The sequence below is a fragment of the Eptatretus burgeri genome, chromosome 1, assembly GCF_056783735.1.
Source record: "Eptatretus burgeri isolate ZD-2024b chromosome 1, Ebu_testis_v1, whole genome shotgun sequence".
In the NCBI taxonomy this organism is placed as follows: Eukaryota; Metazoa; Chordata; class Myxini; order Myxiniformes; family Myxinidae; genus Eptatretus; species Eptatretus burgeri.
The window spans coordinates 9,007,341-9,024,840 of NC_140961.1; the positions used below are offsets into that span (position 1 = coordinate 9,007,341).

Sequence of the window (17,500 nt, forward strand, 5' to 3'; positions counted from 1 at the left end):
CTGCGTTATCTTGCTGGAGTCTGAAGCCGCCATGTTTTTTTTTATCCTGCTCAACCATGCCTTGACTTGGAACAGGCCGCAACAATCTCTTGACAACAAAGTTGTTTTTTTCACTCTCCTCACTCATATTATCAATACCTACGAATCGCTGGATACATTGCAATGCTTCTAAATACTCGGAAACGCCAGTGTTCGTTGCTTTATTTCATTTCCGCACATGCCAGAACCTCGAGAATCTCTTCAGCTAAGCCAAATTACAAAATTTAAGCTCTAGGATTTAACTTATCAGCAGTTCTGACTCCTAAAGAAAAGTGTTCATTTGTCTAATTCAGATATAGTTTTGACATTCGGATAAAGTTATCACTTACCAAACCAGCCGTCCTTATCAACCATTTAATTGGAGTGCCTGCTTATGTGCTTAAGCTGCTTGACGAGCGCCCCACAGTCGACCGCGGTACAGTTCATGCCCTGATTGAGATTTGCAGTGGGCAGATGCTCCAAGGTAGAGCATGTTCAGATCACGTGTTTTTCTCCAGTACGGATTTAATTCATCAACAACAACAACCGTATTACCTCATTCTGAGCAAATTTTTCACTCACTGCAGATGCTTTTGCTGTTCCATATCATTCTGAGTGAGTCATTCGTGACAAGTATGATCCTGACTGCATGGGAAGTTTCAAGGTGCGGAGGGAGAAGGAGAATGTCCTGAAATGTTACAAGGTCTACGAACAGAAAATTAAGGCAGCCACTCAAGTCTCCATTGTGAAGTTCTTCAAAATAATTTCCAAAGCGAATCAGCTTCCGTTTCATCTTCTGAGTCTTCAACCTCAACTGGACAGCCTGCCACACCTGAATAAGCCTGCCACAAGCAATATGTACTGCATCCAACCCCAATCATGGCAACACTTCCTAAAAAGTGATTCATTTTAATGTACATTTTTGTTATACGTTTTCTTTATGCATTGTTTACTGCTTTTGTGCCTCTCCTCTCTTCCCCACCCCTCCTCACTCTGCCCTTCTTCCTCACTGCCTTACCGCTCTTCATTCCCCCCCTGCTTCCTCACTCCCCCACCCCTCAATGGTCCCCCCACTTCCTCACTCCTCCACACCTCTCTCTGCCCCCCACTTTTTCTTCCCCCCCCCACCCACACAGTTTGGTATACCTGTCGTCTGGATGGTCAGGTCAGGTCAGGTATGGGAGCATGTGCCAGAGCAGTGTGTCGCTGCATCCACTTTCCGCCGGTACTCCAGGGACCTCCATCTGGCCATTACCCAGGCAGATGGGCCCATCCCCATCTCCTTGAGATGCTGAGCAACTTGCTGTAACCATGGGGCATGTGGCCAGCCCATTGGCCTCCTCCACTCACGAGGCTCCCTTGCTGAGAGAATCTGGTGAGCACGATCAGCGTCAGGAAAACGAACCACATGTCAATACAGCCGCAGCTGATGCCCATGGAATATGAAGGTAACAAATGTCATTTGAATCTCTCTCAGCAACCGCTCGTTGGACGCAAAGTCCGAACAGCAATAGCCAAGGATTCTCCAAAGAGACCTGGTTCCAAAGGAATCAAGTTTCTGTCTCAGATCCCTGGTCAGATTCCAAGATTCACATCCATAGAGCCAGACTGGACGCACCAAGGACCTGAAGACTTGGACTTTCAGCCTGCCACACAGGTAGCGGCAGCATCACACCCCATGATCCAGTGACAAGGGACAACAACGCCTCTCTTGACTCCCCAGGCCCAACCAAGACGTTTGTTGACCTCTGGCTCACAGCCAGCAGAGACATGAATATCACTGCCAAGGAAAGTGAATCTCTCCACGACCTCAACATCCTCACCACAAACAGTTAAAGACAAGATATCAGCATTCAAGATGGCATTGAAACCCTGGATCTGAGTTTTGACCCAGGAAACCCGAAAAGCCAGGGGCTCCGAATCCTCATTCAGCACCTCGAGGGCCCACAAAAGGATATCTACATTCTTTGCAAAGATGACTGCATCATCTGCGAAATAAAGATCAGATATTTTGACATTCCCAAACGATACAACACAGCTTGACCTCTCTGACATCCTCCCCAGAATCCAGTCCATACAAGTGCTGAAAAGTGTGTGAGCCAGAACACACCCCTGACAAACTCCAGTAACAACTGGAAATAAGTCGGAGATGGTATCCCCACATCTCACAGAACTCTCAGTACCAGAGTATACTTCAGACATCAGATTGATCAGTTTTGGGGGCACTGCACGAAGGCCAAGAATCTCGAGAGGGCATCCCGATTCACTGAATTAAATGCCAAACAGAGATCATCAAAGGCTGCAAGCAGCCCCTGCCGAAACTCTCATCTGCATTTGGTGAGGTCCCGAAGAGCAAGGATACGGTCAATCATTAACCTCTTTGGTGTAAAGCCTGACTGCTCTGGACGCTGGTGCTCAAGCAGATTGTGGCGAACCCTATCAAGAATTATCCGAGCAAAGACCTTGCCCGGCACTGCGAGAAGCGTCACCCCTCGGTAGTTGTTGCAGTCTTGGCGATCACCCTTCCCTTTCCAGAGAGGGGCAACAAAGGCCTCCCTTCCAGTCAGTTTGGATGATGCCTGTGTTCCAGGCAGAACACAGAACTGCATGCAACAACATGAGTACAGCATTTCCACCAGCCTTGAGAAGTTGAGCATGAATGCCATATATCACAGAAACTTTACCCCATTTCAACCGGTTCATCGCAATCTGTGTTTCCACAAGTGAAGGTGGACCACAGTTGATTAGAGCGTCAGCAATAGGGATTGAAACACTCCTGACATACAACTCAACAGCTGGTGGATCAGCCTGGTGCAGCCGCTCAAAGTAACCGGCCCATTGGGCCTTCACTTCAGACTCCTCTATAAAGAGCCCACCACCCTCCACTCTGACTGCAGTGCTCCGAGGGATGGGCTTGGATGAACGCAATGCGTGAATTCCCCTGTAAGCAGGATAAGAATCACTTGACCACAAGTGATGCTCTACCCCCTCACAGATTTCCCGCACATCGGTCTCCTTGTCCACCCTTAGTGCACGTACAGTTTTACGCCTCAGCTCCCTGAACAGCTCAGCTCTGCCATTCAGCCTGGCACTGCAACTCTCGTCACTGGTATCCAGTGTCCCTTGAGAGACAAAATTCTTCTTTGCCCTTCGGTGAGCTCCAAGGCATCCACCGGCAACATCAAGGACGGTGGTCTTGAAGGCACTCCACAACTCTTCGGAATCCCCCAAAGCACCCAGATTCCCAAATGTCCACTCAACCTGTTTGCAATCTCCTCAGCTACCCTCTCATCCTTGAGCTTGCCAACATCCAGCCCAGGCTGGGATGGTACCATTGTCCTGGATTTAAACTGAAACATCAGAGTTCCTACATCAAGCCTGTTGTCAGTGTTGAGGAACTGAGCACTCCGGTAGACCCTGCAGTTCTGGATCGTCCTCCAGTGACCATCAATGAGGACATGGTCAATCTCCTTTGCCGCACCGCCAGCGTTGGAATACCAAGTCCAGCGATGAGCCTGTGGGCGCTGAAACCATGAACCAGCCACCCTAAGTCCATGACTTCTCGCATCATCAAGGAACTTCGTGCTATTCTGGTTCACAGTTCCAGACCCATGGGGACCAACACATGTCTCATAACCATCCTTATCAGTTCCATTCAATGCATTGAAATCCCCTAAGACTAGAAGAGTATCTCGCGCGGGGTGCTGATCAACCACAGACTCGAGCGTCGCATAGAATGTGTCCTTCATGGTGAGATCACTCACCTCAGTTGGAGCATAAACAGAGACCAGAGAAACGACTCCCGATGAATGATGTATCCTTCGTCTCATCATACGCTCGTTGACCGGTGTTACCTCAATTATCATTGGAATCATCTTGTTGGACACAGCGACAGCAACTCCTTTGGCATGGTAACCATTAGAGCGACCAGACCAATAGTTTGTGTAACCACCAGCCATGATCTCACCTCAATCCAGTCTCCGAACCTGATAAAGTGCTGCAATACCGATGTCAAAACCCTTGAGCTCAGTAGATAACAGAGACAGTTGATCATCCTCTCTTCGGGATAGGACATTCCAGGCACCCACCCGAAGGGACCGCCTCAGGTTAACCAAAGAAGACCACCGTCTGCTGGACGACACCTCCGGATAGTTATTTCCTAACGTGTCCAGACAGTGGTTATGTCCGGACGGGCCCTCCCCTCACATTCCTTAACTTGCCCTCTCCTCACACTGCCTTCCCTTGATGTATCTGGATGGTGGTTATCTCCAGACGTGTCCAGCCGGTGGTTATGTCCGGACGGGCCCTCCCCTCACATTCCTTAACTTGCCCTCTCCTCACACTGCCTTCCCTTGATGTATCTGGACGGTGGTTATCTCCAGATGTGCCCAGTCGGTGGTTATGTGTGGAGAGACCCTCATCCTCATGCTGCCTACCCTTGCCCTCTTCTCACACTGCCTTTCCCTTCCACACCCCTCCTCATTCCCCTCCTCACCACCCTTCTTTCCTAACTCCCCTACCACTGCTTCCTCACTCCCCCTCCCTCCTCTCCCTCACCCTACCCTCCCCTCCCTCACCCTACCCTCCCTCCTCTCTCCCCTCCTTCTTACCTCTCCCCTCTCCTTAATATTCCCGTCAGCAAAGCGAGTATGTACTACACAAGGTGTTTCAGAAAGACCGGGACAAGTTTGGTTGTTAATATATTTAGGACCACAAATGATACGATACCCTTTGGTTTATATAATACAGAAACTCAAAGTTTTGTGCACACAATCAATACATTTCAATGAGAGCTCCGTTTATCATGCGCAGGACATCAAGGCTGTTCACGAATTCTTGCCATGTTCGGCTCAGCATGTTTTTGTCCACCAGTGTGCATACAGCTGTCAGCCGAAAACAAAGATCTTGCAGGTTAGCAACCTTGGTGTTGTAGACAACGTCTTTGAGAAACCCCTACAGAAAAAAAAATCAACGGGGGTTATGTCTGGTGATCGTGGGGGCCATGCGGTTGGTCCGTCTCAGTCAATCCAGTGACCTGGAAATTTTTCATTCAGGACGACCCGAACGATGAAGGCCCAATGAGAGGGAGCGCTGTCCTGTTGAAAAATGATATCGGGTTGCAGGTCTTCAATCTGCGGCATGGCCAATCCTTCCAACATGTTCATGGAAAATTGTTGAGGTCACTGTAACCTTTGCAAAAAAAATCATGGAGAAAGCCACATCACACATTGACCTTTGGACGATCACGTACATGTGTTAAATGACCACGTGGGGGTTTTCAGAGCCCCAGACCCTCACATTGTGCCAGTTGACCTTCCCCAATACATGAAAGCAAGCTTCGTCTGTGAACATGACCTTTTGAGGAAATCTTCATCATCCTCTCTGCGACTGAGCATTTCCAAGGCAAACATCTTGCGTTTGGGTCCATCATTTGTTTTTAGGACATGCAGAATTGGACAATAGTTGTTAAGATCTTCTTTGTCTCCCTTTTTCAAGAGGATAATCATGTTGGCTTCTTTCCATTGCTCAAGAACTTTCCCTTGCCTTCAGCAAGCTGTATATAGTTTAGTTTTGGTTTGGCTTGTTCTCTGACCCATCACATGAACCCATTGTCTCCAACCCATAACATGAATAGAACTGCATTTATTATTTACTAGGCATTTTTACCTGTCGCTTCACTGATGGATTTTCACGCCATCATTTTCCAAAGGACAATAGCTTGCCTACTCTTCGCAAAGCACAGCGTGGGATCTTGAACGTCCACCAGCGAACGCCGGCAGATGGGACTTCCAGTTTAACATCCATCCCAGGAACGGCACACACGCTTATGAAACACCGGGATGACAATTTATAGCTGGGTCAAGATTGGAACCAAAGCCAGACAGCATACCTATAGGTCACCTTGCCAGCCCCATTTCACCATGCAGAGCTACCTTTTTTTTGGTATACAGATCATGTCAACATTGACTTCTTCCTTTGGACTGACTTCAGCAGCCATTGCACTGCACCGGCTGGATGGGACAACCTTTGGTGCAGGCCATGCTCAGTGAAAATGTTCCTAAAAAATAAAAAAATAAAAAAATCAGTAAATTAATGTTTCAAGGATTCGGTGGAGTAATGGTCAGAGCGTCTGCTCTGAATCTTGCAGGTGGGTGTGAATCCCGGCCAAGTCATATCAAAGACTTTTAAAATGGAATGTGCTGCTTCCTTGTTTGACGCTCAACATTTAAAACGGATAGAGCGCACACATTGATGCCTCGCCCTGAACGTAAAACACAGAGATGACAGTTTATAGTTGGGCTGAGATTCAAACCCAGGTAAGATGGCTTAGAGGTAACTGTGGGCACCTCTCGAATATCCTGCGACCCATTCATCAGCCAATCTTGCTGCTTATATATTGCGGTATAAAAAAAAAAAAATCAGTTCCACTTTGCTGTGAAGCTCAGGGGTGTGTTCAGTGACCAAATGTATTGCTGAGCGCTCGCCAAGTGGCTTAAGCACTCAAGTAAGTACGCACTCAATCTGAAACCGTTGAGAAGGAACAGCTGGCTTGGCAAGCGCTGGCCAGCTGCTTTGTAAGTGAACATGCGTTTTCTTTGGTTTTAACCCCCGTTTAAATCGAGTGAGATGAAACATTTTGAAAATTTCAAATTATTCTCACTCATTTCATCATCACTGTAATGCATACTGTTAAATTATTTAAACTTTCTTTTTCGGTTTTTCATCAGCCAGAATGATTAGACACGTGACTTATCTGCATGATGTGCTATTTTAATTAACAATACATTATTATCGGCTGCACAGAGGCTCGTGGAAGAGCTTGGACACAGAACAGATCAGGACACAAGGCAACAAAGGGAACAGCACGAGAAAGGGGAAACACCAAAAGCAGGGCAGAGGGAGAATGCAGATGGACACAGCCAAACGAGGGATGCAGGCAACGATGAGGGGTGGAGGAAAATGCAAGGGGTGGACAAGATAGATACATAAGCAAAATTTCGGTAGGGGTGGTTTAATGGGAACAGAAAAGATCATGGTTTTGGATGGGGGATGACTTGAGATGGTGGTGGACAGCTGTCTTAGAAGAATGAGATTGAAGAGTGTGGAAGTTGGCCTCACAGACAGGGGGGGGGTAGAGGAAAAAAATGAGTGGCGGTGAGCAGTGGTTCTGGAATTAGGCTGTCCCCCCTGGAGGGGGGTTGGGAATCATGGAGAGGGCAGAGCTTGCAAGACCAGAAATAAGACAGAAAAAGAAAGAGAGGCTGCCGACCTGTCGGCGATGGCAAGGTGATAAGCCCATAGACTCAACTTCATCGTTCGACATTCCAATGATATTGAAGGCCTTTGTTTCCACAGCATCAAGCTGAGCAAGGTGTGATGGAGGGGAGCCAGCCCAGAGAGAAAAACAGAACTCCATCGAGCTGTGGATGAAAGCCTTGAAGGTGGATAGGAGCTCAGATGTGCCAAGGAAGGACTTTGCATGATGGAGGATGCCCAGTCAGCAACTGGCTTTGGAGACCAACTTTGAAATGTGGTTTGCCAAAGAAAGATCATGGCTGCGAGTGAGACCCAAGACTTTGAGTGACAAAACCTGTTTGATACAGTTGTTGAGAAAGTACATGAGAGGGTTTATGGTACGGTCCTTTTGAAGAGAGAGTGAGTGTGTGGGATTTGTCAGGACTGAAAAAGGAGAGGGAAGAGGCTGCTTCTTGTCTGTCACAGAAGAGAGGAGTCATCAGCAAAGAGATAAAGGGGATTTTCCAGATTCAGTGAGATCATTGATGAACATTAGGAATAAGATTTGAATTAAAACCTTCTTCTGAAATGAGTGAAATTAATCCTTTTGAGAAATTTCGAATTATTCTCACTCACATCTCAACCTCACTGTATTGTTGTTTAAACTATCGTTGTAGAAGATGATGATTTGTAATGCCAGCTACCATTGAGGACACTATGCGTTACACATTTACATAGAGTTTTGAGTTCTTCCCCAAACCTTGAACCCACTTCCTCAGATATGCTACCCTGACAGAAACCATACTTGGGGATGCCTGTTGTTGTTGTTGTTGTTGTTGTTGTTGTTGTTGTTGTTGTTGTTGTTGTTGTTATCCCCCGCCAACCAACAAAGTTGGCGAGGGCTTTAGAAATGGGTTCCATCTCTCCGTCCGTCCGTCCGTCCATCACATTTCGTTTCCGGAGCTTAACTACAAATCCCCTCAAGATATATTTACGAAATTTGGTACACATATCAAGCAAGTCGTGAACTGGTGCCTTTTGATATTTTCTAATTGATAGGTCACATGGTTTGGCAGCCATGTTGGATTCAAGAAAAATATTAAATAATGTTTTCTCTGGAATCACATAACCTAACGAAGCAAAAATTTGCAACTATTATCTTCCATCATATCTGCATACATAGTAAAAATTATGACATCACAAGTCACATGGTTTGGTGGCCATCTTGGATAGAAAAACACACCTCATCCGATTAACACGAAACTTCACACACGAGTTCCACTGGAGGATTGGAGGCAGAATTTAAATTTATGATGTCATAGGTCACATGGTTCGTCAGCCATCTTGGATTGAAAATTAATAAATTTTAAAAATCTTCTTCTCCAGAACGGCTGGACAGATTGAGGCAAATTTTCGCATACACTTTCCACAAGACATCCTTTCAGAAGTTTGTTAATTTCTAATTGATAGATCACATGGTTTGGCGGCCATATTGAATTTACCCTAAAACCTTCAAACATCTTCTTCTCCAGAACGGCTGGTCAGATCAAGGGGAAACTTCACATACATATTGCACACGCTTAGGGAATATAAGTTTGTTAATCCTCATTTATTGTTGTTGTTGTTGTTATATATAAATATACAAATTCACTTTTATAGTATCCACCCATCCATTGGGACAAACTCTCTACAGAGATTTACAAATAACTAGAACGGCACTCGGTGGAGAGCATACCTCTGGTAGGCTGAACAGTTTACGTTTTGAATCCCACCGATAGGCCGGATCTGGATCGGACCTGAACCCAAATCGAATTGGCTTATTCTTGTCACCTACCCAACTCATCCACCAAGTTTTGGCATAAATGCGTCCCCTACTTTTTTGAGATATCCTGTTCACAGACAAACAAACAGACAGACAGGGGTGAAAACATAACCTTCACCCACCTTAGGTGGCGGAGGTAATAAAATTGGCTGGTGTCATCTTCACTTCTCATCGTGTATAAGGCTCGTGAAGAACCTTGTATGATGAGTGAGTACTTGAAGGAAAAGGGCATTAAAGCACACGAATGTAGATTTCACTAAAATTACAAGGCCATTCAGCATCATGTTGTGCCTCGTTCGACATCAAGGTAGGCTGTCATGACACGATATGGTACCCCGGTTCATCATCAGGGGCTCATAGTTATGTTAGACCCTCAGAACAATCACAACTATGGGCAGGTATTTGTAATTATTTCAGGGTGCCGGTGATAACTCACCTACACTTCATGAAGGACACGGCGGGATCTTTGACGTCCACTAGCGCATGGTCGTGGACAGGACATCAGTCATGACGTCCATTCCAGGCATGGAGCACTTTGTGATGCTCAGCCTGCTTGCTAAGCACCAATCTGACACTTTCTAGTCTCGTCGGGAATCGAACCCAACCAGACAACTCAGGTGGTAAGTTCGCTACAGCTGCACCATTCTTTCGGACAGCCATATACATGCAACTTCGAAATTCGTCTCTAAAGTTCAAACTCAACAAGCAATAACTCCGATAAAGCATCAGGTCGGCCTGTTGGCGATCCCATGTGAGCACATTGCTCATGATGCAGGTATCTCAGGTGCAATTCCCATATAGCATGTTGATTTGTCAATGGTCTCCTGATGTCCTTGTCTTACATGTGATACAAGTATACTACTCGCTCCTCAGTGAGCATGAACCAATAAAGAGAAAAATAAACTGTTCAAGCCATTACTATCCTCGTGGCGATTCAACAGCAGCGGATAACTCTCTGTACGGCACGACCGGGACCATGGCATCGGGATTTCTCGGACATCTGCCACCCGATGATGTATCACAGACGTGACGAGGTGAGTAACATTTCTAAATGCTTGTTTTTCTTGTAAATGTCCTATTAATGCCAGCCTTGCATCAAATGCAGCATACTGAGCGATAACGTAATTACACGCAATTGCAATTTACATTTCAGGGCAAAGAGTCTTTTTTTTGTTCTTATCATCATGATGCACAACAATATTGGAAAAAATTAAGTACCTCTGTATTTCAGCGAAACAAAGATAAGGAAGAACAATTTGCAAAAGCATCTGCAGATCCATAAAAGGATGGATGTGTTCACGTGGTTCGTTTCCACTTCCATTCCATGCTCTTCAACCAAAGAGCTTGTGCAAGTTGCAGATAACACTCCCGAAAGAGAGCTTTTGACAAAGCAAGGCAAGAGACGAATCAATCAGCAATCAATAGACCTTCTCCACAAAGCTCCTTCATGTAAAAATTGATAACTTTTGCATTAATGACTGACATCAATTCCTTAATTTCTTCAACAAACAGAATTCATGACAAGATTGAGTGGATCTCAACTCGAGTGTTTTCAAAATTTTATATACTCTCTGCCATCAAAAAATGAACATGCGATTGTTGTTGATGCGATATATTTATGTGACGTCATGGGACAAAGATGAGGTGCAATCCTCCAACGGGGATAAATGCTGAATAATTACATGTCCATTTAACCCTAACCCTAATCACGTAACACCTCGTTGTGAAGAATGTTTTAACATGGGGATCCAACATGGAAGTAACAACCTCAATACCGGGTACGTCCACCTCCGGGTGTATTCACTGCATCCGGGTCCAGTCAGTGTGTTTGCAGGATGTACTCTACTCCAGGCAGTTTGAAACCAATTGCGTAGATGGGTCATGTGAATGTATCGGTCCTGAGTGGGAGTCGTTATTCTGGAACGTCAACTTCTTGGCATATCTCTTGGTGATCGAGCGGCTTGATAACGTCTTCCGAGGTCATAAACAGTTCCGCTCCTCACGTCAAAGAGCCTTGAAAAATAGCTAATGGAGGACCCCTCTTGAAGGGTTGTAAATGATTTGATTCCTCTCGTTTTTTTCTGACAGATGGGGCATTGCAATGGATTGTTAAGGAATGTAATCCATGTTTTTTGGATGATCCACATGCTGGTGTCTCAAAGAACGTTTCAAATTTGCTCAGAATTCCTCGTGTCACCTCTAATAACCTCAGAGTGCACAAGTTGGACGCACTGACCTATTATTGCACGAGTCAATTACGCCACGTGGAAGGTTGTATTGAAGTGTTCTGTACATCCCTCGTGCCAAAAAGGCACTTGGAATGAACGCTGGAACAATCCCTCAACAATTACATGATCAATTCGACCTGTTTGGTGTATTTTTTGGTGTCGAGTATATATGGGATTGCTTATACATATAGGATCAATAAATATAGGATTGTTTATACATAAAAGGATTGATGATATACATATGATTAATAGATATGGGATTGTTAATAGATAAGAGATAATTGTTGAAACATATGGGATCGTTCATAGTACATATAGGATTGATTACGCACATAGGAATGTTTATAAACAGAGGATTAATAAATATGAGCATACATGGAGGATCACTAATACGTATAGGATGCATATAGGCTGGAAATTCGTTTGGAAAGGACATGTAATCCATCGTCTGTGTCAAATTTCACGGGCACAGGATCATTCGTTCCTTCGTGGTTGGGGAAAAAATCTTTCTGAATCCCATTCATATCCTAATAAACCCGCATTAGCAGACAGCAAAAACAGCTTGGCATGTAATGATGCCATAAAATACATGACAAATTAACTCGAGATATTGTGGAAGTGAAGACATCAAGCTATACCCATGGGAATCGGTATCACGTCAGTTCAATTATTGCTATCTTAAGTGTAAAGTTACGCTAAGACTGCCCTTCAGGGATGTGCACATCTCCGTTACAAAGAAGGCCCCAAGAGCAGCATTGTGGAACTCCATTCTGGGGAAATACATTATCTGCTTATCAAACAGAATTGTCTAATTCAAACTGAGGAAGCCATTTTGTTTGATTCTCAGGAAGTCTGGCTCATGTAGAAATGTTAGATAAGGTATCATTCAATGTAATGACTTGGTAAGCAGTTAAAAGTCACAACTCTTAACCAGAGGCACGGTAGAAAAGCAGTTTGCTTCATTTTGCAAGCAAGGAATCAATGATCACGGCTCAGGAAGGAATGATTCCCTAATCTGAAGTGTAACTTTAGTAAAATTTACAGCTGCATCTTTTGAGCTGCACCAACCAACCTGTCATTAAGTGGGAAGAGCATTCTAAAGGCTATTTTGACATCCCAAATCACGTTGAGGATGACAGATTTACGAGTCATTCGACGGGAAATACAAATAAGAACGAGAAATGTTTCACAATACATTTCCCCTCCTGGTCCCAATGAATGTTTGGAAGATGAAAATTTGTTTCTATTTAACGCACTCTCGAGCCGATACCGGAACCAAAACGAAGAAGAAGAAACCCAATAACTCACTGTGTTTGGGTCTATTCGACAAAATAAAAGGCAAAGCAATTTTCATATTCTGATATATTTCGTCGAGTAGAAACCAATAAAGAAAACTAGGATAACAAACCGGAGATAAAAGTTAGTTTGTTTTTACACACACTCCAGCCAATACCAGAAACAAAATGAAGAAGAAGAACCTTTCTCACCCACCGTGTTTCATTCATTTCTCGGCTTTGCCGATTCCATATTAAAAATAACCCGATGTACATACATGAAGCAAAACATGCGTACGGCTGATGTGCATATGTAATCCTGTTGTGGGCCGGGTATCGGCGACGAGCACGACCGCTAGATGGAGCAGTAGAGTCGGCTCCACCGAACACCCGGAATTTATAGGTCGTCACCCCGGATAACTCCGGAGCCGACGGGTCCCTTATCGGACCGAAGATCGCCAATAGGTCGACCACGTGGGATAGGGTCGATTGCCAATTTCAATTTACCTAAATACCCACGTCGTCCAAACTACCGGGGAAATTCACCCTCGGCGGAGCTCGAGCGGAATGAGACGCTAGCGTGCTCGAACCGTGCGGAACCCAAGTGGATGGTTACAGAGGTCTGTCGGTCCAAATGCACAACTATAGCAGCAACGGCCTTTTTAATCCACCAACACGCACAGTGCTAAACCAATGAAGAAAAGGACAAGGACGAGCTAAAACATTTAACAAATAGGGATATTTATCGTTGTTGACATAAAAATGTAAAAGAAAACCCTAACTATCAAAATAACTCCGCAGCACATGAACATTTAATTCCCATTAGACTAGGGACAGGACCCTAACTAGAAACCGATATAACTGTTCTATAGGGACCTGAATGTTGAGTGCAGTAAGCTTCCAGATTCGTAACAATACATCGTGACGATACACCTGGGGATATTCCAATTGCCCTGGGCCATGGACTAACAACCAGGCCTTCGTCCTGAAGCCTGCCGATCTGTGATTCTTCATGCGATGGTGGCACATGATTTTATTGCGGCGGAGTCGGGGCAGCTGAACACTGACACATGTATAATATGTGATATTTTCTTCGTTTAAAAAGGGCATAACTCTGAGAAATTGACGAAACACCCAAAAACTCAAACTTGTTCTGTGGCTTATCATGATGAAGGCATGTATCACGTTTCAGTTGAATATGTTAAAGGGTGTGGGAAAAGTCTGAAAAACCACAGGTGGGACGGACGGACGGACATACAGAGCCCAAACCGATAATCCCTATCTGATGAAACTGGTCGGGGACTAATAACTGAAATGCATCAAAGAATGTCACGTCTGAGGCTTTGTTAACATGATCAATGCAATACATCTCAGCACCGGGACCTTTTTTCCTGGAAAATTGTCAAACGTTCTCTGGCTGCATTTAACTGTTATTCTTTACCGTTCACCAAGGTCGCCCAAATCAGCTGAAATTGACGGCTCACGCACTGGAAGCAGATGGTCCGAACAGGTTTTCTTATGTTTTTAAGTGTTTATGTCATCGAAATGGGGGAAATGTGGACGACATGAGCTGTTCAGAACAGTCCAAGCGAATCAAAAGACACAAAGAGGGAAATGGGGACACGCAAACTTGTATAAAATTATGAGAAATAAATATCGAAACCTAACCCACTCTCGGCGCCACAGAACAAACTTTTACAAACAAGATAAGAATGCAGGTGGAGACTTCCCTTTGGCTATGATGTGTGGTGTAGATGCAGGACTCAATGCAGCCCACTTTGGAAGCCAGGAGTGAGACAAGAGCCAGTGACAGTGAGTCCAAAGACGAAGTAAACCAGAGAATGGGACCAGTCAGCCATGAGGATCACCAGCGACGATCAGCCCCTCAACCAGCCCTCGTGACCCTCTCTGTCCCTTCCGCATGAGTCCTCCTGATCTGCCCTCCGTCATCTCCCAAAGCCCTTCTTCCTCCTCAAAGTGCTTCTTTGTGCTCCACACATGTGGAGTTCGCCTGTCTCTCCGAGGTCGCTTCTTGAACTCCCTGCATGTGGAGTTCTCCTCTCTCTTCGATGTCGCTTCTTCTCCCATCCAAAAACCCATGATACAAGCTTGGGTCAATCCTAAACTTCTTAAGAGAAAACCACAATAATATTCTGCCTCACAAACTCCTCCATGATCAGCTTCTCCTCCTCCTCCTCCTAATCCTCTTGGGCTGAGTCCTCCTCTGAGATGTCCTGCCAACGGGGCAGCTCTAATAAAATAAATCCATGTCACTTCTTCCGAGCCCCACAGCACACTGCATCACCATGGCTGACACACACTGGCCAGACAAATCGTGATGGCTTTCAGACACGTAAGAATTCGTTACCTGGCCCCGCCCACAGACACGAGCTGTTTATGCATACAATAGTATATTACTCTGACTATCCTGACTATAAATTACACATAGTGGGGTGGCTTAGCCCAAATATTCAAAAGAATTGTGCATTTTGTGATACAAGCACCAAATTTGGCACAAATGTACATTAATATGTTGCAAACATTTTCAGATTTTGGGCCACTTGAAATTCTCTCTTTCTGTCCGCCATATTGGATTTAAAAATGGCCGCCACTTGAAATCTACATTTGCTATTATCTCTGGACGTAATGCAGCTATTGACTTGATTCTGGTATCTAAATGTATGTTTTTGGGGGCAAGGAATCCAATGGTACCATTTTCAAAATGAAAGGCCCAGTCAACAGGATCACAGGACACAAAACCAGAGCAAGCAATGTCGGCAGTTGTCTTCGCTGAACTCGTCCTCTACATTGAAGAAACCAAACAAGATGAGGAGACGGCACCAGCATTCAGATTGGCTGACCTTGTCCAGCTCTATCAGTCCAGAATGGAACAGCTAGGAGTCCAGCTCGACACGAGAGTCCACTCGACACGACTGAAACAGAGACTGTTGGCTCAGTTTCCTGACATGCAGGCACACACCAAGGGGAGAGACATCCTGATGGCATTTGAAGAAGATGTCGGTGCTGCTCTTGCCAAAGCCTGCGAGCTGGACAGTGATAGTGAGGCAGTCCATCTTGCCCATGCTGCACAGATTGTTGAATTTCAACACACTGGAACCAACACTGGAGACGGCAAACAGCAGACACACGTCATCATGATCAGACGCCAAGTGTACAGGCCTCATTTGTGAAAGATGTTCGCTCTCTCGTCGGTGTCATTGAGGAGATGGGCAACCCATTCGAGGAGAAGAGTCAGGATGTAGTCAAACTGGACACAAAGGAGATCGCAGATCCTGCTGCTGTGGAGACCGTGATGAATCCCAAAAGGATTGGCCAAGAGCAGTTTGAGGCTTTCACCAGAGAGTGTCTGTTGGACAGAACAAAGGCAGTGGACGCACCCATTCCTCTTAACAAGCTGAAGGTGTTCAGCACTTCCACTCCAAGAAGCCAGAGCATAGGTCAGCAACAGATCACCTCCATCAAGAATGACCATGAACTCTTCGCACGCCTGTACATTGGCTGCCAGACGAGGGATGAAAACCTTGAGGAGTTATTTTGTCACGAGAATCAGGCATGTCCTCCTGCATTGTCTGATGGTGGAAGCCTCTGCACTGGTACCAAGAGTGATCTCCTCACATGCTTGGAAGAAGTCTCCGACGCAAAGACAGAGACTCCTGTCACGACCTGTATTGTGCTTGATGGAGCAGCCATCGTCCAGATGCTGAAGCCGGCTGCATCAATGACCTTTGAAGAGTATGCACAACAGATCTTCATCCCATAAATGTCCACGAAGCTGCAAACAGTGTCACGCCTGGATCTGGTCTGGGATACTTACCTTGCTGATTCACTGAAAGGTAGTACACATGCAACGCGGGGAAAAGGTGTGCGGAGACGTGTGGTGGCTGCCGCAGCCATATCAGGAAACTGGCAGAACTTCGTACGAGTGGACAGCAACAAGACCGAGCTGTTCAGGTTCCTCTCAGCAGCTCTCATGGAATGGTTTGACCAGGACAAGCAACTCGTCATTACTGATGGAGAGGCAGTGCTCAGCAAGCCACTACTGCCAGATCTGACCTCACTCGCCCCATGTAACCATGAAGAAGCTGACAGTCGGATGTTGCTGCATGCATCTCACGCAGTCCAGCATGGACACCATGCAATACTCATCCGAACTGTAGACACCGATGTTGTGGTGCTGGCAGTGTCCCTGGCACAGGAGTTGCAACCAGAAGACAAACTGTGGCTGGCATTCGGAACAGGCCAGAGTTTCCGATACCTAGCAGCACATGAAATAGTAGCTGGATTGGGACGAGAGAAGGATCGTGCACTGCCAATGTTCCACGCTCTAACTGGATGCGACACTGTGTCTAGTTTTCATAGACATGGCAAGAAGACTGCGTGGGCAGTCTGGATGGTACTGCCAGAACTCACTGAGGCGCTGCTGCTGCTGTCCTCTGCACCTCGTGACATACCAGACGATGCAATGCGCATCATCGAGAGGTTCGTGATCCTGTTGTATGATCGAACCAGCAAATGCACAGACATTGACAAGGCCAGGAGGAAACTCTTCGCAAGGAAGAACAATGTGCAGCTCATCCCTCCAACGAAGGCAGCTCTGGAGGAACATGTCAAGAGGGCAGTGTATCAAGGTGGACATGTGTGGGGTCAGATACTGCTGCCAGCACCAGAGCTCCCTCCACCAACCAACTGGGGTTGGTCAAGGGCTGGAAAAGGACAGTACACACCTTACTGGACCAGGCTAACTGAGGCAGCTCACAGCTGCATTGAGCTGGTTTCTTGCAAGTGCAAGAAAGGGTGTGTGAGGCGCTGCAAGTGCAAAAAAGGCTGCCCTTCAGTGCACAGCCCTCTGTGTGTGTGTGTGAAGGGGACTGCACATGACGATGAGTCAACAACATACATGT

General features: G+C 45.8%; 1 protein-coding gene across 1 annotated transcript in view; it reads right to left on the reverse strand.

Moving 5' to 3' along the window:
- LOC147033828 (actin-binding LIM protein 1-like) overlaps positions 1 to 17,500 on the reverse strand; it is a 296,975-nt gene that overhangs the window by 217,194 nt on the left and 62,281 nt on the right. The window lies entirely within an intron of this gene.